The sequence below is a fragment of the Aulonocara stuartgranti genome, assembly GCF_965226115.1.
Source record: "Aulonocara stuartgranti genome assembly, chromosome: 16".
NCBI classification, from domain to species: Eukaryota; Metazoa; Chordata; class Actinopteri; order Cichliformes; family Cichlidae; genus Aulonocara; species Aulonocara stuartgranti.
In genome coordinates, this window is record NC_138952.1 from 3,628,774 (window position 1) to 3,652,249 (window position 23,476).

The following is a 23,476-nucleotide window of genomic DNA, read 5'->3' on the forward strand; positions in this document are numbered from 1 at the left end:
GACGGCACTGTGTAGCGTTTGTCTAGGGTGTTGATCATTTTCCTAAATCCCTCGTTTTGCACAGAGTTGATGGGAGCCATATCTTTGGTCAGGTGATAAGTGATAGCCTCCGTAATTTCTTTGTGCCTGCGGGAGTTCGACGTGTATAGGGAAGCGCTGTATAAGGTTCCCGTTATTGATGTTTGGGTGGTTGACCGGGACGGATTTTCTCCTGTCACTTTCTCGTCATCCCTGATGTCTTCTCTGTTGTTTTTTTAGCAGCCAGCTTCTGTATCACGTGGTATAAGGCTCCGCCCTTGTCATCTGTTGAGCAGGAAGAGTGAGCGCTTGTTTTCATGCAGATTACGTCCCGGATCAAAATGCGGTACAATCGTCGTCGTCTTCTTTTTTTTTTCTCTTTTTTTTTTTTAATCGTTGTCATTTGGAAATGAGATCGCACATAAGTATGAATCGAGATTGCGATTTTCTAACGATTAATCGTGCAGCCCTACTATGTAAAGTATAAATGATATTGCAGTGATTTCATAAAGTGGATTATGGGTTAACAGCCACAGTGTTACTCTTAACACACACATTTAATGGAACTTGTGTGAGAGCATTATTCCTCATGCACTTTTCCTGGTGTCAGCGTTAAATGTGTTACTGACTCTTAAACTTTGTGGCATTTGCTCTTTTCGCTCTTTGTCACTGTTGAAGGACAGGTTTGCAGGGAAGTGTGAGACGAGTAACTTTAATTCATTTAGAAGCCTGCCATTCACTTTCAGTCCATGCTAACCTTTCTAGTGTCAACTCTGCCTGTTGTTTTCGGGACACCTCTCTGTCTCTAACAGTTACTAATGCGATTGGACAACGGCTCAGCATCTGCTCCCTGTTTACAAGTCTCCTCGGATGTGTTGCGTGTTTCTTGCCACTGTTTGTTCGTTGCTGCTGTGCTGTGTCTCGCTGCTGGTCAGAGTCGAGCGAGCCGCCCGGGGCGGGGTCAGGGATGGTGGCCGGGCAGTTTCTTCACATGCCGTGGTGATCCGTGACTGTGCTGGATGCCGGGAGAGATTCTTGACCTTGATTTGTTTCATTTCTGCTCCGGCATGATTTTCCAGCATCTCTTCAGAAGAAGTCACGTCAGCTCTCTTTAAGAAGTAATACACTCTGTGCGTGACACTATAGTCCATAACACGACGATGACAAATGGGCTGTTTGTTTTAACTGGACACAACATCACCGTAATATCTCAGTATTTTTAATAGCTATTTAGATATGTGTGAGACTGATGCAGCAGAAATGTGTCCAGGACCTTTACATGTCACACATTTTATTAATAATCTTCTTTTTTCTCCTTCAGGTTCGGCGTGTGGTAAATAGCTGCTGTCCCTCAGAGTTCTCTGCACAACGGTGAGTTCAGCAAAAGAAGCTTTTTAGTGCTTTGCTGTAGAAATGTACCACTACGCTCTCGTCATCTATTGTGGAGACAATCTAGTCAACAAAAAGTTGTTTGGAACATGCGAGACACGTTCGGTATTATATATAAGGTGACATCTGCTGACTACAGGACTCATTCAAAGCTGGAGTCCCTCCAGTGATGGTGGCCAAATGAGGGGTAACATTACCTGTCAGTGAGAAATGAAGCGGCTTCGTGTTCGGTACGAGACAGAGTTCATAAACAGCGGTGTCAGTTATATCGGCGCATGATGCCAGCACACATCACTCCTGGTATTCAGCTTTACAACACAGTGGATATTCGCAGTTTCTCTTCCCCTTTTCATGTCTTTTTTTCCCATTCGGTGTATCTGCTCCAGTGTTTCTATTTTTAGAATTGCTCAAGTACCGGGGGATCCTGCACTCTTCCCCCTTTCCTTTGCTACATCTCCTCCATTTACCCCCATTTCAGCTGAATGTCACAAGCCCTGCTCCTCTGCGTCAGGTTGATTCATTGTAAGCCGTGCAAATATGTGTATATGTTGCAGCTGTGCAGTAAAAACAAATTTTAAAAAGTCATCAGCGTTGTTGACTGTTGGGGTCTTTAGGCGACCAAGACGACACCGACTCATGTCAGTGTTCGATGTTTAGCTGTTGTTGTTTTTTTCCTCATCATTCAAAGAACTTGGCTTCGATTTTTAAGTGTTATTTTATATTTTTTTATAACGACTATTATTGATTTATTCATTTTTGTTACAATAAAAACAAGTGAACACACTTATTGGTTTACTTTTGCAATAAAACGCCCCTGCTGGTCATTAGAAAGCATGCAGGCACTTATTTGATATATTTTATATGTTATATACAGCACAGTCTGGATTTTGATTTCACTTAGTACCTGGAGGTTTGGATATCTTGGCCTCTGCTGTCCCAGTTTTGATCAGTATAAGCCTCTTGCTGGTGCCTATTTTATGGTTGAGCACGTCTTTAAAGCAAGATATCTTAAGTTGAATAGATACGTTATCTCTGAGAGCCAGGGATCGCTCCGACCTGGGCTGTGCTATTGACAAGAGGAGACATTTACCGTCCTCCTTGTGCGCCTCCTAAATAGTCTTCATTTTCATGCTGGGTGCCCGGCGAGGAGGAACTGTCAGGAAGCGAAGAGGGCCATCTTGAAAAGACTCTGATCGCCGCGTTTCACAACATGAGGCCTTCCCCCGCGGGGCTCAGGTGAAGGCACCCTGCAGAGAACTTCCTAAGGACTGTTTCATTTATCCCAGGGTGAAGGTGGTGGCGTAAAAAAGTATAGAAAATCATGAAGCATCATGGCCAGCTATGTCTGGCTTCGTCATCTGCTGCTCCCGCTGAGCAGACACTCCTAAACCGCAAACATCTACCTCACGGCTCGACAAGCATTCGCATCTGAATCGACCCCAAACGCACACACACGAATACAGACACACAATGCACATTTGGCGACACAAGCACATATTTGTTTGCTTACATCTTCTAATTAAAAAACAGCCCCTTTCCATACAGACATGCAAGCCAGACCTGCTGTTAATTTCCATTATTTGTAATGCTAAATTTCCAGCCAATGCCTTATTCTCTGTGTGTGTGTGTGTGTGTGTGTGTGTGTGTGTGTGTGTGTGTGTGTGTGTGTGTGTGTGTGTGTGTGTGTGTGTGTGTGTGTAACATTCTCGTAGTTTCTGTGATTGGAAACACAGCCAGCAGTATTGTGCCTCACCGCCATTATAGTAATGAATATTTAGTGCGGTGTTGGCGAGATAGCTGACACTGACCCAGCTACGATGTGATGCGATGCTGCTGGGTGAAAAAGCATTTGACAGCATTTCTGTATTTTTTTTAGTATTTTTCAGCGAGCAGGCGATGTGCACAGTGACCAAAGCACCAGATTTAAGAAGAAAAGGTAGCTCAGCTGTAGACTTTGTGCTGGTGCTGCCGAGGTTACTCCTTCAGATGATTGAATCTTTATGACCAAAAGAACTAGGCTAGACATATTTCATAGGTGTCATAAGTACACCGTTTTTATACATGTGTAAGCAATGCAGCAGCGCACATTTGGAGGGCTACACGACCCATGTATCAGGGAGGGAATTGGGAACAGGCCGGTAAGTCACTTTGAATCTAAAAATAGGAAAATTGTTTCTGTTTATTCAGATTTGACTGACTCCAATTACGAGTATGATTCTTCACCACATCTGCCGGCTGCAGTGTAAGCGATCCAAACTCCAGTTTGTTTTCCCGAAACCAACATCCACCTGCTCGTCTCACGTCACATGGCATCTTTGTGTCAATATCTCTCTGTGCAACTTCCTCTGTCACCTCATATATTTCTGTCCAGCGTGTTTCTGACCAGTCTGACGCTGACCAGATGCAGAAGATTAGATGACCACATGTTTTAGTTACAGGAACCCTGTAACAAGCCGAAAGCAGATGTGGTCTCCGTTGCTCAGGAAACAGATCAAACTTTTCCTGAGGATTCGAAGCAAAGTTCGATGTTTCCACAATAAATCTTTTTTAATATGTAAAAAGTCAAATATTTTAAATATTTTGCTAGAAAAATGAGAAAACGCGCAGCTGTTTATTGAAACATTTGCAAACAGGCCTGTTTTTGTTTTTGTTTGGCAAAAACTGTTTGTAAAATTCTAACGAGCTTGAAAGTCAATATTTGATATGAACGCCTTTATTCTTTAGCACAGTCTGAGTCTTTCTCTCATTTCTTTAAGCATGTTCAGGAAGAGTCCTGCAGCCTCTGTGAAGGACAGTCAGAGCTCTCCTCTGCATGTTTCTGCCTTTTGTTCTGTTCTCTGGTCACACACTGCTTCGGTAGGGCTGAGGTCCGGACTCTGGGGAGGCCAGTCCATGACTGATGGTGTCCCACTCTGTGTTTTTCCATCCGGGTGTCCTTTTACTGCATTTGGGATCATTGTCGTGCTGAAAAGTGAATCTGCTGCCAAACCCTTTGTAGATTCTGACGGTACTTCTCTGTGTTTATATTTTCATCCGTCTTGATCTCCAGCACCTCAGGCTGAAATGCTGCCCCAAACCGTATCAGAGTTTTCACCGTACTTTACAGATGGCTGCATGTGTTCACTGTAATATCTCTCTTCTGTATTCTTCTTTTCATATTCACACACTTCAGCCTTTTCTCCCTGCTTGACAGCCATCCTTCTACTGAGACCTTTTCTGATCAGGTTTCGGTGAACAGCAGATGGATCAGCTGAAGGAACAGGTGCAACTCTCAGGTCCTTACTGGATGTTTTCCTTTTTCTTAAGGACATGACTTTCAAATACTGTTCATCTGCTGCTTTTATCCTCCACTCATCCAGTTTCATCAACATTTTTTAGGACACTGCGAACCTGCTGGGAAGTGTCAAATTTTCAGCTAATAGCTCTTTGGGAATCACTTTGCTGCCTCTTAAACGGCTTTATCTTTGGTATTTTGCATGCATTCAGTGAAATAAATCAAAATGAATTTCTCAAGCTCACGTTGGGAAAAAAAAAATCTGTTTCTTTGGAAGCAAAACGTAAAGAAATGAGGGGAGGCTCAAGATGCTTGCACAGTACTGTACTTTGGGCCGATGTCTTTACTCGTAGCAGCTTGTCAAGTGTGTCTACCTAAAAAATCAAATCCAGAGAAACACAAGGAACAAGTTATTCAGTCAAAGTGAAAGCCTGGCTGGAACAGTATTAGTTTTATTGGTAGAGAGGAGACGTGATTGTGTAAAATTGGCTTCTGCCTCAAAGTTCCTTCCATCATCTGTCCTCTAATCTCAGATTCTCATCCTCATAAATCATTTCCCTCTGATGTTGCTCTTGGAAAGCAGCTGATTAGGATGCTTTGCTGATGAGCACAGTGTGCTGTGTGAAAATCAACATCAGCATTGTAAAGTATCATAAAATAAACATCGCCTTATTTCTTAATAGAATTATGTTCCAGTGTTTTGGCTCGCCTCACTTCAGATGCCTCATATGTTGTGTGTGATCCAGCAGCCAGAGCGGTTCAGAGCACCGGATTGCTTTGATTAACGCGTCTTTATATGTGAAGAACGCATCTGGAGCTGCTTTTTTTCACACTTATTACCGACACCCTGTTAAGCTGCTTGTCGTTTTCTTTTTTTCCAGCATGTAACTGGTTATTGAACTTGTCTGCCCGTCCATCCTCGCCTTTGACCACACCGACGGCGAAGCGTCCGGTATCAAAGCCCGCATCTTTTTGGAAGCTGGAAAGCAGTGACCAGATGTGAAAACAGTGCAGTCATTCAGACAAATCTGCAATAAGCAGCTGCTGTCGCTGATAGTGTAGATTCAATCCTGCAGACTCAGTCTGCTTAGTGTTTCAATGACATCTGTTTTAAACCGCACAAACTGCCAGACAGAGCGTTAGACCATGATTGAACTTTTTATCGCTACAATGGCGGGATTGTGTTTACATATCTTCACTTTAACAGCAGCTCTGTATACCTCTTGGATAAATTATTAGGTAGGTATTATTATTTGGTTCTGACATATTGTAAATATAGTCACTGTAGGTATGACTCTACACTTGTGGCATGTAATAGAACCCCTTGGATAATATACAGGTGTATCAGAAAGAATCATCTGATTTCAAAGTGCTTTAATTCTGCAGCCATTCACTGTTTAAACTTTACTTCAGACATTTATGCCATTCATGTCTGAATAGGGCTTCCTGTCATATTAAAGTTCGTCACGTGATGTCATGTTTTAAGCACTCTGCTCAAAAGTTATTTGCCATATTGGAGATATGATACAACCACCAGAAAATGTGCATTTCCTGACTGGCTGCAGGGGTTCCTGGAGGTTGCTGGCTGTTGCTAAAGGGTTGCAAAAAAGTTTCTGCACCAAACGTCTCAGATTGATTGTTTTGGTTATTAACATTTTGCCACATTTGCCTGTAATTAGCTTGTAGTTAGCAAGTATTTATAACTGCTAAATGAGCAGTAACTAAACTTTAGAAAGTGTCATGTATAAAGAAATTGTAGAAGGTTCACCTTCAGAGGAAAACTTGTGCCTCAGCGCTGCACCAACATGTTTGAAAAAGCATCATTTTTACCTTGAACACAAAGAGAATCTGCTTCCTGTTCATGTTGCACTTTTTACAGTTTCACAACTCCTCAGAGAGTCGCTGGATCATGTTTGTGGACACGTCTATAAACTACAACCGCACCAGTATGCTAGTGACCAAATCCCAGAAGGTCGATTGTGTTCATCTGGACGTTGTTTTCAGAGGGAGAAATGTTTCGTCATTCATCCAAGTGACTAAAGCGATCACAAGGTTTTTGCCAACTGTTTGGGTAATACACATTTTTTCCGGTGGTTGCCAGATGGTCGCAGCGCAGCCTGTGTGACTGCTGCCTTATTCATTTGATCTTACATTGTCACCATGATTGTCATGCATTCAAAATGGCAGACGAATCAGTGTCACGAGATACTGTAAGTGCTCACATGTCTGTGGGAAAGCGGTGCTCTGTCAGTCAACTATTTCAGGTCATACTGATCAAGTCCGTTTCATGGATTTTGGCTAACGACTTGTGATTGACCAGTTGTTAGCCGGCTAGTGTGCAGATTCACAGTAAGATCCACTCGTCACTCTTACAATCACATCACAAAACACCAAGACAGCTAAAGGGCTCATATGGAAGCTTCAACATGGAAACTAATGGGTGTTAGCTGCATCCACCTTTTAGATTTCCTGTAGTAGAATCTCTTCACAACAATAATCCTGCTTGTTCATGACGAACTTGAACTGGTCTTATTCTATAACCCAGTGCATGTGAGTGCAGAAACCACAGGACAGTTTGTGTTGCAGGTTTTAGTGAATTTCATTAATGAAATGATGAAAATCCCAAACCCCAAAAAACAAATGAGTAATTAAACAAATTTAATATTTTATCTTAAATTGTTGTGCAAATGATGCATCCTCAGTGTCATATAACCATATGGATTGCTTCTTTGTGCCAGCTGTATATTGAGCTTCTTTATTCATTTGCACATACATCCACAAATTGACTTGCTGAAGACAACACCAGCTTGGCAAGCATCACACATTAGTGTACCTCGGATCAGCCCATTTGATCAGACAGACAATTTACACAATAATTACCGACAGACTCGCAGATAAAACCGTACAGTGTTACTAATGGAAGCGCCCCCACAGGAATAAAAATCCATCACCCATGTCTGCGTTGGTTATCTGTCATTCTAAGCATAATTCTCAGATCATTTCAAATGGAAAAACCCTCCTCGGATGTCTGTGCACAGATCTGCAGAGACACATGTTTGGAAATAGCGCACAGAAATCCAAATGTGATCACAGAACACGAGCAAACACACTCACCACGAGCACAGACTACACAGCTGACAGACTCGGGACTATCGCATTACGTTTGCAGAGATAAAACAAAGGGTGGTGGTCAGCACTTCACCTTCAAACTGACATCTAATTGATGTAAAATATGAAAGCGAAGATTATTTTCACGACCAGCCTCGTGTTTGGCTCCGTTGTGACACTGCGAGATGGATTATAAACAGTCCGCGACAAAACATAATCAGAAACACATCACTTAACACACAAACAGCCATCTTTGTGTTTTTGAGAACATCTGCTGCAGTTTTTGGGGGATTTCAGTATCAGCTTGGTAGCTAACGTTAGACTGAAATATGAACTGAAATCTGCAAGTTATGCTACGTCTCCTTTTTTAATTAAACATCTTGATTACTTGTTAAGGAAAACAAAAAGTCAGGTTGACAGTGAACAGTTAAAACAAAAAAAATACACAAATTCACACCTCCTTGGCAGAGGTTTACGCTCTTAAAGGTGCTTGTTGTTGTCGCTGCTGTGCTGTGGGTGGCCAACTATTGTTCTTACTTTGTGTTTCATTCCTGAAAAGATGCATTCTTAAATTAATGAGGCTCATTTAGGTGCCACAGTGGCCCCGAGCTGACATGCTAATGCTTGCCCCGCTAATCAGCCGCCACACCGAGTCGAATCGGCGTGGTGGCTTATCAGATCAGATTGTTTTGGTCTTAACCAGTTTTCACTCAGTCCTGCTGCTGCTGTTATTACTGAATTTCTCCAGCATGTCCGGCAGGACAGAGAGCCTGTTGTGTGGTCCTCCTCACCTTGATCAGATTACACATCAGAATTAGCATAATTACAGCTGTCAGGGATTTAATTGGCGAGCTATAATTACTGCAGGTTTAAAGAGACTGTGTTTAAAGAGATGCACGTATATATGTATATTCTTGTATTTATTTGTGGATGTGTGGATTTACTTAAACCTAAAAATTAACACTGGATTGTGGATATCATGGTTGTCTCATACACAATAAAGGCAGTGAGTCTCTTAATTTAATGTAGCTGTCATTGATTAAAAATATCTGTTGTCACAGTGCTGCTGCTTTTTTGTTTGCCTCTGGTAAAACCTGTTTTAATATTAAAAAAGGCTATAAAATGCTCGTGTGCAGGAAAAACCCTGTACTCGACTCATTATCCCTGAAGTCCCCGGAGGATCAGTATGTGAGTTCAAACACTAATGAACATCAGAAGAAACATCGGTGCAGGAAAAAAGCAGGGAAGCCCAGCCTTAAGACATCAAAATGGAAATTATGAACAACTTTCTGTTGTTTGATATGTTTGAGATTGACACGGACACCTTTTCTAAGTCTCTGCTTTATTGTTGGTTTTCTGACGGACGTTTCAACTACCCGACTGGTTTTGAAAGGCGTTTTAACCATAATCAGCATAAGACATACAGATAGCCTGGGATACCTAGCTGCAGGATGACAGTCATGCACTTGGTCAATATAAATTCTGCCTGAGTTGCACTTCATAAAGTGTCTTGCAACCAGATTCAGAGATTGCTTAAAATGAATCACAGCGTACCCCCCCTCTGCCTCACTGAGGGTGCAGTCAGTACAAACCAGATGGATTGTATGAAGCTGCTCTAAGGGTAGCAGAGGTAGGGGAGAAGCGGAGCGATAAGAGATGGAGCTGCGGGGTTTCAAATATTAATAGAGACGGAGTGTACACCAGACATTGTGCATGCATGAGCTGTTTTTGTACACTCCAGGTTTTCAACAAGCTACGCACTCCCTACCACCGCATAGTAAACCCATCAGTCTGTAAACAGTGGTAGCCAGGAATCATGGAAGCGTAGATAAATGGACACGAGGTCTGAGATAGATAACGATGATGACATACTTACAGTCAACCCTGCTATATCACCGACGTCCTGTAGTGACGGCACAAGAGCTGTATGTCTGCATCTTGTAAGCTATCTAAACAATAATATTATCGTTGTAGCCTTTATCATATCAAAAACCTACCAACTGAAGGAGAAAAAGTGTTATTTTTGCCAACATTACAACTGCGATTATGTCTGTATATTAAACTGCAAGTCTTTTAGGATTTAAAATCGCAGATTTGCATCGCTCTGATATAACTGGTATCAGATAACATAATGCAGTTGCTTGTTTGTGAAGTCCTCCCACGGTTCTGCTTAAAATCTACAGAGGGTGAGAAGAATAGGCAGGAAACAGCCAACTTTTCTTTTTTTTGTTATTTGCCAGATGAGAGAAATAACACTCACCCACAGCTGAGTAAATTTACTGACCATTTTCTGTGTAACCCATGAAACACATAGCTGCTGGCTTTAACGCTGCGGCTCTGTTCTATAGCTTTTCAAGACACTGTTGAATATTTAAGTCAGAGATAAGAGTTGTGGCTCTTGGGATTTTAAAATAGCACTTAAACAAGATGTTTTATGTGGGAATACACAAGTTCTGTTGTTTGCATTTAAATCATATTCGCTAAAAACTTAAAACACTTCTGATATCACATAAATAAACTGCTCACAACTTATCCACAAACCAAGCTTCTCCACCCACAGACTCTTTGACGGGGACAGATCCCCAATAGCACCACTGTCACATCTGGACCTGAAACAGTAGCCATCATTTAACTGTAACCTGCACACAGAGACGAATCATTAAGCCACAAACTGACTTCTGAAATGTCACACAGCTAAAAATATCTCAGGATTTGCTGACATTTTGCTAATTTTAGACACCGACAAAGTGTAGTGAAGCTAATGATTTTAGCTTTTACAAATCTGCGTAGTCTGAAATCTTGATTTTTGTTTTCAGGTTTAAAAATATTAAAAATATAAGAGAAAATAAATCATTTTATTCAGATTTAGCCAACTAAGATTTATCCTGGCAGAGAAAGCCCCATCCTTACACCACAGCAGATTGCTCTCGGTGGGTGATGTTGACACCATGCCTCAAACCACATGATTCACTGTCCCTTACTGTCGTTCTCTCCTTTTCTCACACAGGCAACAAAGCGTACTTCAGCAATGCTAGTGTTTGAAAATAGATTTCCCATGCAGTGAAGTTATTTGTTGATGTTCTTTCTTTTTTTTTTAATCAACTAGCTTAAATGCCAGGTCGTGACATTTCAATTTGTGAAACATTTACAGTGTCTTTGTTGGAAAAACTTTGAAAAGAGTGAATGTCAAAGTTGTAACACCTTGAAATGGGGCGTATTTTTGTTCTGATAAAACAAATGCAGTCGAGTCAGCTCAAATACTGAATAATCACAAACTGCATGCTTTGATTAAAAACAAGCACGTGTATAAATTACAGGTCAAAAGGTGCTTCAGATAGAGTAACTTGCAAAGATTCATTTGGTGCGTGTGTGTGTGAGCGTGTATTCATATCTTTGTGGGGACACAAATTTGAAGTTTACTATACTTGTGGGGCCCAACAGCCCTTATGGGGACCAAAATCCTGGTTCACACAAGTTTGAAGGCATTTTTGAGACTCAAAATGTGGTTTTAGTGACAGAGTTACAGTTTGGTTATGGTTAGGTTTAGGGTCACGGTCAGGGTTAGGCATTCATTTTCATGGTTAGGGTTTGGGTAAAAGGCTAGGGAACGCGTTATGTCAATTAGACGTCCCCACAAGATATGAATACCCAACATGTGTGTGTGTGTGTTTCATTATCTCCATTGAGTGAATAACATTTGTGATCTGTAGTGATGTTGTTTTCTCCCTGCGGCACTCGGCCCTTTCAACATGACTGCGTCATGGCGAGTTGGCTGTCACATTTTTCTGGAATGATCTCCATTATATAAGAACTGAAATAAGAGGAATAGCTATGCCAAACTGACATACTGCTAAACACACGTGGAGTTGCTGTCGCACACACTCACGTTTTCAAATGCTCCAGTCGGTCGCCTTACATTGTGGTCAGCACCATACTGGTGGACAAGTCGGTTACCAGCATGTCAAAAAATTATTATTTTACTTTGTTTTGAGATTAATGTTAATAGAAATATTTAAACTAGTTAGCTTAGCGGTCACGGTTTATTTTATAATAAAATGGTTGCGCTATAATATTTATTTTACAGAGCGTGGATGTGGAGGTGATGTCACCCAGTGCTTGTGGTGTTCAAACATTTGTGTTTTGGCTGCCACGATGTAGTTCTCCCGAGTATGACACTCGACTCGACTTATTTTGTAATCCTGGCTGTAAAATTAAAAAATCATTGTCATATTTTAGGATCCATCTGAATTTTCTCTACAGCTCTAGATGACGTCACCTTATATGGATGAAACCTGGAGCGCTAATTTATCAGTGATAACCTGTTAGCTTGGGTGGCAGACTGCATAATAAACGTTGACTAATTAGTGCTAAGCAGCACAGAAAGAAAACACAAGAAAACTGAAGCACAAACTTTGTAAAAGTGATTGTTTAAACACTGCACATCGCTGTGACGCCTGTCAGGATGAGTCTGAAGGTTTTCACTTTATTTTTTGTCATTTTGTCAAAAACCTCTATGTGCTCTGACTGAGGAAGCAGCAAAGCAGCGTTGGTTATGCAGGTGAAGCATGTAGATCGCTAACCAGAAGCTCCATGTCCAGTTCGTGTGTTTGTGTTACCATTTCTGGAGGGCTCATCAGAAATTAAATGTGCTGTACTGCAAAGGCTGTAACAACATTCTTTCATTTTCTGCTGTTAGCCACTCGCATACTGCACTGACTGGTTTAACTATTCCTGTGAGGACACTGGTTCCTCAGATGCAGGAAGTTTGTTTTGTGTTTGTTCATGTAGTCAGCAACAGAACGTTTGGCCTGCTTTGCTAGTAGATATTTTAGAGTTTGGTGAAGCAGCTTTAGTAATGAAATAACGGTGGACTGTGATCTGATGTCTGCATCTGGATTTAGTTGAGGCAGCTGGTTCCACTGGTGCGTCAATCTGTTACATAGTGATGCAGATACATAACAAAGGAAACCTCAGCAACCAACACATTTTCTGTGATTAAGAATAACTGTGTTTGGCACTGATGTCGCCTTTGTAAAGGTACGAAGGCGACATCGACGCTGTACGACGCTGACCGTGAGGGAAAAACCTAAAAAGCGTCTTTGAAGATTTCATCAGAGCTGAATGGCATTTATCACTTTGACTGGAGAACACAGCGCTTCTTTTGACATTGCAACCTTGCTTGTGTAACGCATCAAGCTGTTCAGCCATTCTGCCATAGCAAGGTTTCTTCAAGCCTGTGAAGTTTGCTGATAAAATTAGCACAGCAAATTAGCAATGATGAGTCACTCATTATCATCCTGGTGTATGTTGGCAGGAGGTGGGTTGTTGTGGGCTGCTACGCCTGTGCAGGTCTTCTATTTACAGGAAAGCAAATGCTCCAAACAATATATGTGGGAAAAAATCAATTTGTTTTCATGATAAGCAGAAGGTTTGCGGTCATAATTATTTTCACAGCTTTCAACATCTAGATTTGCTGCCTACAGCTGACTAAAGCCCGTTGCGCTGTTCTGGTTTGCCCGTGGTGTTTTGCCGAGAGGAGTGTCATTCTGGAGGTGGTGTTCCATGAAAGTTTTGGCAGGATTTCAAACAAGAGCGCTACTCGAAGTAAGCTCCCTGAAATGGAGATAAATGCAGTAGAATAGCTATTTAGTTACTCAGAGCAGCTCTGCTTATTTTGGGGGCTAATCTTTAATTGAAACTACCTCCTGCAGTTTGTTTGTGACACTCTGCACTTGGAGTGCTGCACATTAGGGAAACAATTCAGAGGTTTTAAGAGAGCTGACGCTGTTTTACCTGGAATCCAGCAGGTTTTAAAAGAGAGCTTAAAATATGCCTGGTAATGTGTTGTTGAACGAGAATGTTATTAATGCGAATCTTTGACGAAAATAAGGCATTCCAGAACATTTTACTCCCTCGCTTCCTTTCGCAGCGACGTGTTTGCCCATTCGTCCATTTCCCTCCTTTTTCCTGCTTATATTCAGTAAAAACGTATGACCTCTGTAGCTCATTTTAAAACCTACACTCAGATGTGCTGCTGATGTTGTGGTGTTGTCAAATGCCGGTCCATTTGTGCCCGCTCAGTCAATATATGAAAAATTGATGCGATAGAAAGAAAAATGTCTGCCTCTTGAATGTTGCATGTCGTAAAATCACAGAAATTTGCTGGCATGTTTAAGTGCTCCTCTAAGCAGTCAGATGACATTATGTATCGTTGGCTGATTTGACGTCGCTCCAGTGGTGGGAACAACTTCTCCTCCCTCCCCTAAACAATCTTCTGCTGGTGTGTTTTTTGCCTGCTACACTGGAGTGAGCATCATTGCCCTAGTGCAGGGGTAGGCAATCTCAGTCCACGAGGGCCGGTGTCCCTGCAGGTTTTAGAGCTCACCTTGGGTCAACACACCTGAATCACATGATTAGTTCGTTACCAGGCCTCTGGAGAACTGCAGGACATGTCGAGGAGCTAATTTAGCCATTTAAATCAACTGTGTTGGTTCGAGGACACATCTAAAACCTGCAGGGACACCGGCCCTCGTGGACTGAGATTGCCCACCCCTGCCCTAGTGTCTCCTTGAGTGTAGTGGAATGGCTGGACAGCGGTTGAAGTCACTCTGAACAGACCTGAGCGGCGGTATTACGGCCCGGGAACACCGGCGTCAGCGCTGGGTGCTATCAGAGGCCCAGGGTGAGCTCCAACAGGACCGAAAATAACCAAAAACAGCCCATGACCTCATTGTCTGTTCATGTCAAAAATGTTGCTGCCAATTGTTTGTGTCTGTTTGCCTCTGCTTGCTTCAGCCGCCGCCAACCTTTTAGATGCCGGTTTGTCCCATTATGTCACTTCCTTTCAGCTCTGTTACATCCTGCTTTCTCTCATTCTGCTATAATAACAAGCATCAACCGTACAGCGTCTTTCTCCGGCGTGTGATGAATGCGCGCCTGATCTGGGGGCATTTATGCAACAAACCGCACCTTATTCAGGTTTACTTGTTTTCCTGCCTCTATAGTTGTGTCATCATCGCAGCGTGGCTGTAACCAAGTTCATGTTAGGACACTAGTTATATAAACTCTGCCCGGGGCATTTTACCACACCAGCGCCAGCCTGTTACAGGCCCTACACAGTACACGGAGTGCAACCTCTGCATCAGTTTTCATTCAGAATTTGGGATTAAGAGTGAAAGTAAAAAGCACCAAGACAAAAGAAAGCGTGCGAAACAAGGCTTTCTTTTTTGTCCTCAGTAAAGTTGAATCTCTGCAGCCCACTGAATGTGACCTGGAAGGTCAGGGCTAGCTAAAAACGAACCGCACACGTGTGAGTGCGGGTGTATCGGTTGAAAAGGAACACTGTGTCATTGAAGTCCACTCAAGTTCAATGATGGCAAATCTACCCATAATGCTTTGTAATACACCAGAGAGAGAGTCTCTCTGGGCTGCAAATTACCTCTCACATCTGCTGCTGCTCTGTTCCACGAGTAGCCCGAAATAACACACACACACACACACACACACACACACACGCACACAAACACGCACATGAGCACCAAATTCCAAGAGAGCGGCGATTTGAATTGATTATGCTGTCATAAGTGATGTGATGATGTGCTTAAACAGAGGTGATTGAGGAAGTTGCTTTAATTGATTGTTCTGTCAATCCGGCGAATATGGCTCGCATGCAAATTCTCATGTAGAATTATTGCAGATTGTGGGCACAGCGAAGACAGACAGATTGTTTCATGAATACTCAGTATCGTCTTCCTGTTCAGAAGCATCTATTGTAGCAACTTGATGCCTTCTTTCAAACGAGTCAGGCTAATACCGCGGTCCGCGCAGGGCAGTGGCTCAAATGTCAACAACGCAGAGGTGAAATATCGAAATATCGTGACATGCCAGACCAGATCTGCAAAGCAGACCAGAGAGGAGACGGAAAACAAAAAGTGAGCCGAGGTGAGTCCAGCAGACATTTTCCTTTGAAGTTCTAATTTGTTGTTTTCCTGCCGGCAGTGAAGCATCCATGCCTGACAGGAGAATTTGAAGCAAATGGGGCGGATCTCCAGAGCCACACTTCAGACGGGGAAATTTCTCCATTGCAAATTTAATGGAGTTTTCGAGGCGGATATTTGGAGACGGTTTCAGTGAGAGTTGCGGGAGTTTTTTGCAAACGGGGTTACCAGCAACCTGGTGGATATTAAGAGGAGATAAATTGTTAATCGTGTCTAGTAACCAAAGCGGTCACAAGACGAGATAAGGGATCAGCTGTTACTCAGTAGCTGATAGTACAAGTTAATTCATGGATCACATTCATAATGTTTTATTCATGAAATAGTAAAGAAGAACTCACCAAGCTGCAGTATCTGGATGCAGCAGTGTTTATTTTTATCTTTCAGCCATACAGAACCAAACACAACAGTAATATTTAAGAGACCTTCTCTAGTTTCCCACAGAGCAAAGATTTCATGAGAAAATGAATATTTTCTTTTACACGTCACATAGCACAATGACTGCAAGGTGAAATATAAAGATGTAAATATTGCAGGTAAATCAAAAGAAATAAATTGAACACGTTTCTCAAGACTAGAAAACAAAAAACTGTGCATAAAGTTTATTTATTTATAATAATTTATTACTTATTTTCAGACTAGTAGGTGTTCTTGATACACTTATTCAAAAGAAAATTGTGGTAGATATTATTTTGTGATGTTATTGTTGTTAGAAAAAGATTGTAGCCCATAGATAGGATGCTTCTATAAGGTGGATGAATGCTAAAAACAGGTCATTTTAGCCCATTGCTAGGTGGTTTCTAGGCAACAGGGTAACGTCATAACATCTGATGTGGGTCAGAACCTCTAGCGGCTGAAGATGTATGTATGTGCCAAGTTTGGTTGCTCAACTCCTGACGGTGTAGAAGGAGTTTGCAGTCAAAGAAACAAACACACAGAACACAGATTTCTAATGTTATAGGGGCTGATTTTTGTTTCAATAGAAAAACTTTTTTTTTAGGTCTTCAGCCGGAGTTTATTGTAATAAATGATTTAGGTCATCATTTGAAGTTTTCTTTTGGTACCTGTTCAGTTGCAGCTTTCAGGTTCCATTTCATTCATATTTCAACAAAGAAAATGCACTCGAGGTATAGATGGCAGTGAACTGCTTTTCGCTGGCTTGACCTTTCTCTCTCTGCATCCATAAAACACTACATTTTACATTTGCATTTGCTTCTAGCACCATTTTCTCTCTGCCTCCCTGTCTCCTCTCTCACTATCACAGTCTCTGGTTTACCTTCGGTGACCAAATGAGCAAATGACTTTGAAACCATGCTTGGTCAGCATTTTGGCATCCCATTAAGTCATTAGTCCTTCAGCCCACTGTAGAGCTGTCCACCAAAACAGATGAGAAGGACTTACACCTGAGGCTGTTTCTTTTTGAAGCTTCAGAAGCGTAGCATGCTTAATAAAATGCCAAAATGACTATAAATGCTTATCCCTGTTGCCTGTATCAACAAGGTTAAAAATAAAAAAAATCAATTACAAAGATATGTGGATTATAAAACTCCTGTTTACCAGCAGTTTTCTATCTTGTGTGTGTGTGTTTAAAGAGTACCCATTAGCGATGCAGCACTGACTGGAGTCTTTTGGTCCTTCCATCAGAGGGATGTTGGCTGGCAAACTAAAATAGTAACCCTTATGTAACCGTGGCCTTTACCCGGTGAAAGGAGATGTCAGCGGCAGTTCTGCAGCATAATGGCTTCATAACTTTCTCAGAGTGCAACTACTAAGCAAAAACAAAAAAGGCATTATAATGAGAGAAAAATAGCTGTTTTTGTACTTACAGATATGTGCATGTCTGTCCTGCAGAAGTGCAGAAACTGTGCTACATTTTATTCAAAGAACAGATTTTAATTTTAATTATTTTGGATTGTTTGATGAAACAATGGCACTGTGCAGACTAGGGCTGCCACAAACGATTATTTTGATAGTCGACTAGTCACCGATTATTTTTGCGATTAGTCGACTAATCAGATCATCATCCATTGAACGTAAAAGTACAGCTTATTGCACCAGCAGCATCTGCTCTTATATAACTATCATTAGCTTACAGCTTTAAGTGTTTAAGGTCTGTGCTAACTAAAAATAAAGACAAGATGATAGTTAATTGAATTCTAATTAAATGTGCAGATTGTTTCGGTGGAGTTTAATAAACTCAGCCGATTTACTCAGGAACAAATAAAATACTGAAAAAAGCCAAACAATAACATTTTTAAGTTATCTAAGTGACTTGTATATGTTTAACCTGAGTAGGGCGGTGGGTTTGAAAACGATCTGCCGGGAGTCCGGTGCTCTCATGGCCCCCGGCTAGCTATCGAGCTAGTGGGTAACAGACGCCTCCGAAAACGTCGGAGCGCTTTTGAAAATATGCGGTGTCTTGATAAACTGAGCAGATATTTGAGGTTTACACAGCTACATTCTCGCCTGAAAATATGTTAAACGTTTATTTTGTGACCCAGAAAGAATAATAAGAGTAACATTAAAACTAACTAGCTGCCGCCATTGTTGACAACTGCGCTGGGCCGCGCTATGAATTCTGGGACACAGTTTCTTCTTCTTCGGGGTTTAACGGTAGCTGGCATCCTTGTACATGCAGTGCTGCCATCTTCTGTTTCAGTCCGTTATTACACTCTTAAATCCTGCTACTTATTCCTGCTTTTGTGATCTTACAAAGCTTCAAATGACGCGTCGACTCGTGACTAGTCGACTAATCGTGGCAGCCCTAGTGCAGACACAGTATGTTCCGGCAGTTCTTTGTTTGACTGCCTTTAACCTCTGAAAGAAACTGTACTCTCTTAGGATTTTGCAGATTGCTTTTAAAAAAAGAAATCTCAATTTTTGGAATTACCATGGCTACTGGCAACCACATAGCCTCCGCTGGGGCCTCAGCATTCGCCCATTTAGGGCCTTACAGCACTAGAAGTGTGCACTGACGCCCTGTTTGAACTGTCATTCATCAGGCTGACAGTGGAAGACTTTCATAAAGAGAAAAAAACAATGAGTGGAAACCAAGGAAGTCGGGGTTGGGGGCTGAGGGCATGCCTGGCAGAGTGATAGAGGGACATCTGCTGTGCCTCACTTGCCCTCTGTGGTTTCTGGCCTGTCATATTGACCAACAGCAACGCTACAGGGGACTTCTTTACATTCATAGTAGTGCTGTTGCTTTTCTGCTCTTCTGTGACTAATTGTTGATTTTTTCTTACACAGAAAGGTAAAGTTAATGAATTCCTCTATTTTGTAATTTTGTTTCTTTGTTCTGCTTCAGAGATGCATGCAGTAGTTGTAGACTTAACAGAACCGACCGAGAAGCATGTCAGAAATTGCAATTCAGGGAGGAAAACTTCTTCTTTTTTCTTCGAGTTGACCACCCAGCTCAAACTGTCTTGTTAGATTTGCTTCACTCGATTTATTCCTCTGACTATAAAATGCTGGTGTGCAGTTTCTTACCCTTTCTAGGAAAAGCTGCTACCAGTCAGAGCATCTATGCAGAAAAATAAACCCTTATGCAATCTCCATCCCTGTGTACCAATATTTCCCTAAGGTAACTTGACAAAGATTAATCTGTGATTGTGAAATCCGAGTGTCCATTCAATAAAGTTTACAGATAAACACGTATCCCGTTGCAGGATGAAGCCTCTGAAGGAAGCTTTTAACTTGTTTCCTGTGGAAACTCAGTGTTATTGTTGCATCTTAAGTGTGTGCCGTCCTCCAGGAAAAAGGTCTCACCGATCAAGTCTGCCCACTGACAGTTCTCATTTCACCAGGTGAAAACCCCAACCTACTTTACTACATACACAGATTTTATAATGCCATTCTGTGCAATGTAAGACTCACTCACACACACACACACACACACACACACACGCAGATGTGAACACAACATGCCGTGGCCTACTTTTTGAGCACCTCTGTTGTAATCCTATCCACGACCAGTGAATAGAAGCGGTGTGGGAAAGCCTTAACTACCATTGTACAGCAGGAGGGCTGAAAGAAAAGGAGGTTGGAGAGGCTCTGCGGGATGGATTTAGTCGCCATCTTGGAAGTGGTTAATTAGCTTGTACTCCGCATTCCTATCCAGTGAGATTAAGCTGTGTCAGTGTATCATGCAAGTGTAGGCAAACATACACAAACAAGCATTTACGCATTCCCCGATAATTACAGTCAGACCGATTCTCAAGCATTTTGTCCTGAAGTGGGCTCGCACGGACGTGAAGGTCTGCCTCTCACTTCTTCAGTTCCAGAGATGGTAATGAGGGATCAGGTGGCAGCGCTGGATACTTGCTCTGAGCGGTGGCAATGCAGATGTTACCTGGTGGCTCTGCACTTCCCTCTGTGAACCAGCTGTGATGGCCAGCTGCCCACTTCGCCAAGGCCTTGGCAACTCCCCAGATGTCTGACCCAGATAGACACTCCAAGAGAGGAGAAGAACACACACACAGGCGCTCTCTATGATACACGAGCACACACTCATTTGTACACCTGCGTAGGAGCCCATCGCACAGAGATGCGTGCGCAGTCCCACCAGAGCAGGCGATGAAGGATAGTTGGAGTTTTTATGGCTTATTTTTGGGGCTGTTCTCAAACTTTCCTGATGCAGCAATGTTTCCCCGTGTCTTAAAAAGTTCCTCTGCGAGGCAGTAGCTTGTAGTTTAACGAGTTCAAATCTTGCAACAGTTTGCACGTCGGATAAAAATAATAGAGTAACTGTCAGCAAGTATTTTTCTTCATTTCCCACGATGGTATCCAGTGCATACGCAAAAGGAGAGCAAAGATCCCGCAAAAAGCAGCATGTTTAGGAAGAAAAAGAACTGTATGCACAGATCCTGGAAATGTTAAGCTCAGAATATTAAGCTGAGTCAATACAGAATGTCACAGAGTCATTTATCAGTATTAATACATCAGCTCTTTGACTGATTGTGTGTCAGTTTGTTTGAGCCCTAAAAATAACAACTTTCCCACATGACTGCTCTCTTTTGCTTGTACAAGTAGTGATTGTTGTTCGTGTTCTCTGGTTCACCCTCTGACAGTTGGAGGCTGGAGGTCATTTTTTTTCTGTAACCGTATTGGCACCCTGAAGCTAAACTAGCTTTAATCGCCTACATTTATCAAAACTTTAAAGCTTCGTTTGACAGCGTTGTGTTTGTAACAAAACAGTTTCCCAAGTACTGCTCTTCAGAAAAGTGAAGGCAACACTTTTCTGATTTTGATTTTTTGGGGTGATTTTGTGTTCAGCCTTCATTAGCTTGGCGATTCTGGATTCCTCTGCTGAGAACAACATGGTGTAAAACTAGTCTTGAACCGTAATATTTCATTATTCAAGATGTGTTGTATGATTTAATCGCTGCCCCTTTTGAGCAGTATATATTTTATAACTGCTTTTAGCATTTTGTTTCATTCCCTTGCTGCTAACCGTCGGTGCTGGTCTGTTTCCTTGAGCTGCTCTTTGGTGTCTTTCATCCTGTGATTAGAGAAACTTTGACTCCATCAACTAAGTTACTTATCGCCATAAGATTCTGTGCATATATATTATTTTATGCACAGTATTTTTTATTTTCCCGCACTACCACATATGTAATTTAATTCTTTATTTAAAACAATATTGTCTTTATGGAGCCGAAGCTGGCACTGTTGTTCAGTGCTGCTCGTTGATGCAACAAACCTTTAGTAAGACTTTAGTTTGAAGAGATTTTTTATTCACTTTTTTGTGTGAATACTTGAAATGTTGTTACAAGTTTCCATTGTTCCAGCCATGAAAACAAATCAAAGCTACTTTAATTAACCACGAGGGGTGTAAGATCAGAAAATCACAAAATACTAAATACTGCAGATAACAAAAGAGCCGTCGAGGCTTTTCATCTGTGTGCTGACTAAAAATTCCTTGAAAACTGTGGGTGACCGTGCCTGCCCACCTTGGCTCTTCTTTGTGTAATTGTAGGTGTTTTTCTGCAGGGATGTGTGTGTGCATGTGTGAGTGTGAGTGCAGTCATTATTCTCAATGTCACACTGCATTGCGGTGCAGTAAAAACACTTTGAGTGAGTGAGTACGCGAGCGTGTGTTATATAGTCGGCCCGAGAGCTTCGGTGCTGGCTGATGTGACGGTCTTACTGGAATTCAGATTAGGTTGACAATTACACATCCTTTTTTCTGTGACCTCCAGTTTTTTTTCCTATAAGACAGGAAAGGGAAGTTTATGTTGTCGACATGGCACGCAGCAGGGTAGAGAGATAAATAGGCTGAGAGAGCGAACTTGCTCGTCATAGGAGAAAATGCTGATGGAGGAGGAGAAGGAGGACGATTCGAGTGAGGAAAAAAGTTCACCGAAGAAAGAAAGCAGACGAGATGTTCTGTTGGAGATTGTGAGAAACAAACTTGTGTGTTTATGTGTGTGAGGGGGCAGAAAGTGTGCGTGGATAGTCTCCGGTGCACTGCTTATCATCACATCAATTTACAGCTAAAGCATCCTTGAGCATCGGTTACAGGATCCACTGCTCATCGTCAGTAGTTTGAGCTACGCTGCCCAATAATTTGCGTTGACATCTCGTGACTAAAGTAGGCGTGAAGTTCACGCAGGGGTATCGTAGCTGTGGCTTCCACGACGCTGTGATCTGACCTATCTACAATATTCCCAAAACACAGTCATAAGCAGCTTACCTGCATCTGGAGCTCAAACACATAACTTGCTATTTTGTGTGTGTGTGTGTGTGTGTGTGTGTTTCTGTTGCACGGTGCAAATCTTTGAGGACTTCCCTGAGATTGTTGTCATATTGTTGCCTACAGCAGCTCAGCTGAGCCAGAGCTGACACGAGAAACGACATGACAACTGTGGAACCAAATCAAAATAGCTCGGCTTTATTGGTATTCGGTCGGGCACCTTGTTTAAGCCAAATCAGACTGGAGGAGCGTGGGCGTCGGAGGAGACGTGATGCATTTTGTCACAGGTTCTGATGTGTGTGTAATGACATCTGCCTCGGTGTATATTTGTTTTGAAATATATATATATATAGTTTGCACCCTAGAAAATGGAGCACGGCACCTAATAAACAGTCATCTCAGCCTGCCCTTTGAAAGCCGCCTTCGTGGCTTGCAGTCTGCTGCCCTTCTCCCACTCTGGTTGCTTTTGCCCTTCAGGTATATATCTTGCCAGAAGGGCAAACACAGAGCCACCCATTGTTCTCCCCGTTCTAACGTCGACCGCACACACAAACACACGCGTGCAACTGCTGGTCGAGCTCCAGACGAAAAGCCCAAAGCCACAAGCAGTGGAGCGGATGTGTCCCAGGCAAAGAGATTGGATGCCTGGGTAAGCAGTGGACCACACCCGGTAGTGGGAGCTGATGGTAGGCTTGGGAACTAGAGGAAACTCCCATAGGAAGAATAAAGTCATTCCTATTTACGGGCCTTCTTATTTAGAGAAGAACCAGACTCCCGTTTCATGAGCTGAGCAGTAAAATATAGGAGCTGATAAAATGATTTTTTTTAAATCCAGTGAGTATTTAGAGTTTTGGAAGCTGCTTGAAGTCAGAAGATTATTTTAGCTATCTGGTTTGTTTATAGAGAATTCACGAGCTGTTGTGTGGTACTTGGTAGATGTGTGTGTTCCTTTATGTGTATTCCCTCACATTAGGCTCTAATTTTAGCGAAGGCAGCCAC

At 42.2% G+C, this 23,476-nt stretch overlaps 1 protein-coding gene across 3 annotated transcripts in view; it reads left to right on the forward strand.

Annotated features, from left to right (window-relative positions):
- Positions 1–23,476, forward strand: part of adarb1b (adenosine deaminase RNA specific B1b) — a 128,520-nt gene that overhangs the window by 45,689 nt on the left and 59,355 nt on the right. For all 3 annotated transcript variants that reach the window (XM_082508119.1, XM_082508117.1, XM_082508118.1), the window contains exon 2: positions 1,340–1,389. The gene's annotated coding sequence lies outside the window, so the exon portion shown is untranslated. The remainder of the gene's footprint in view (positions 1–1,339; positions 1,390–23,476) is intronic.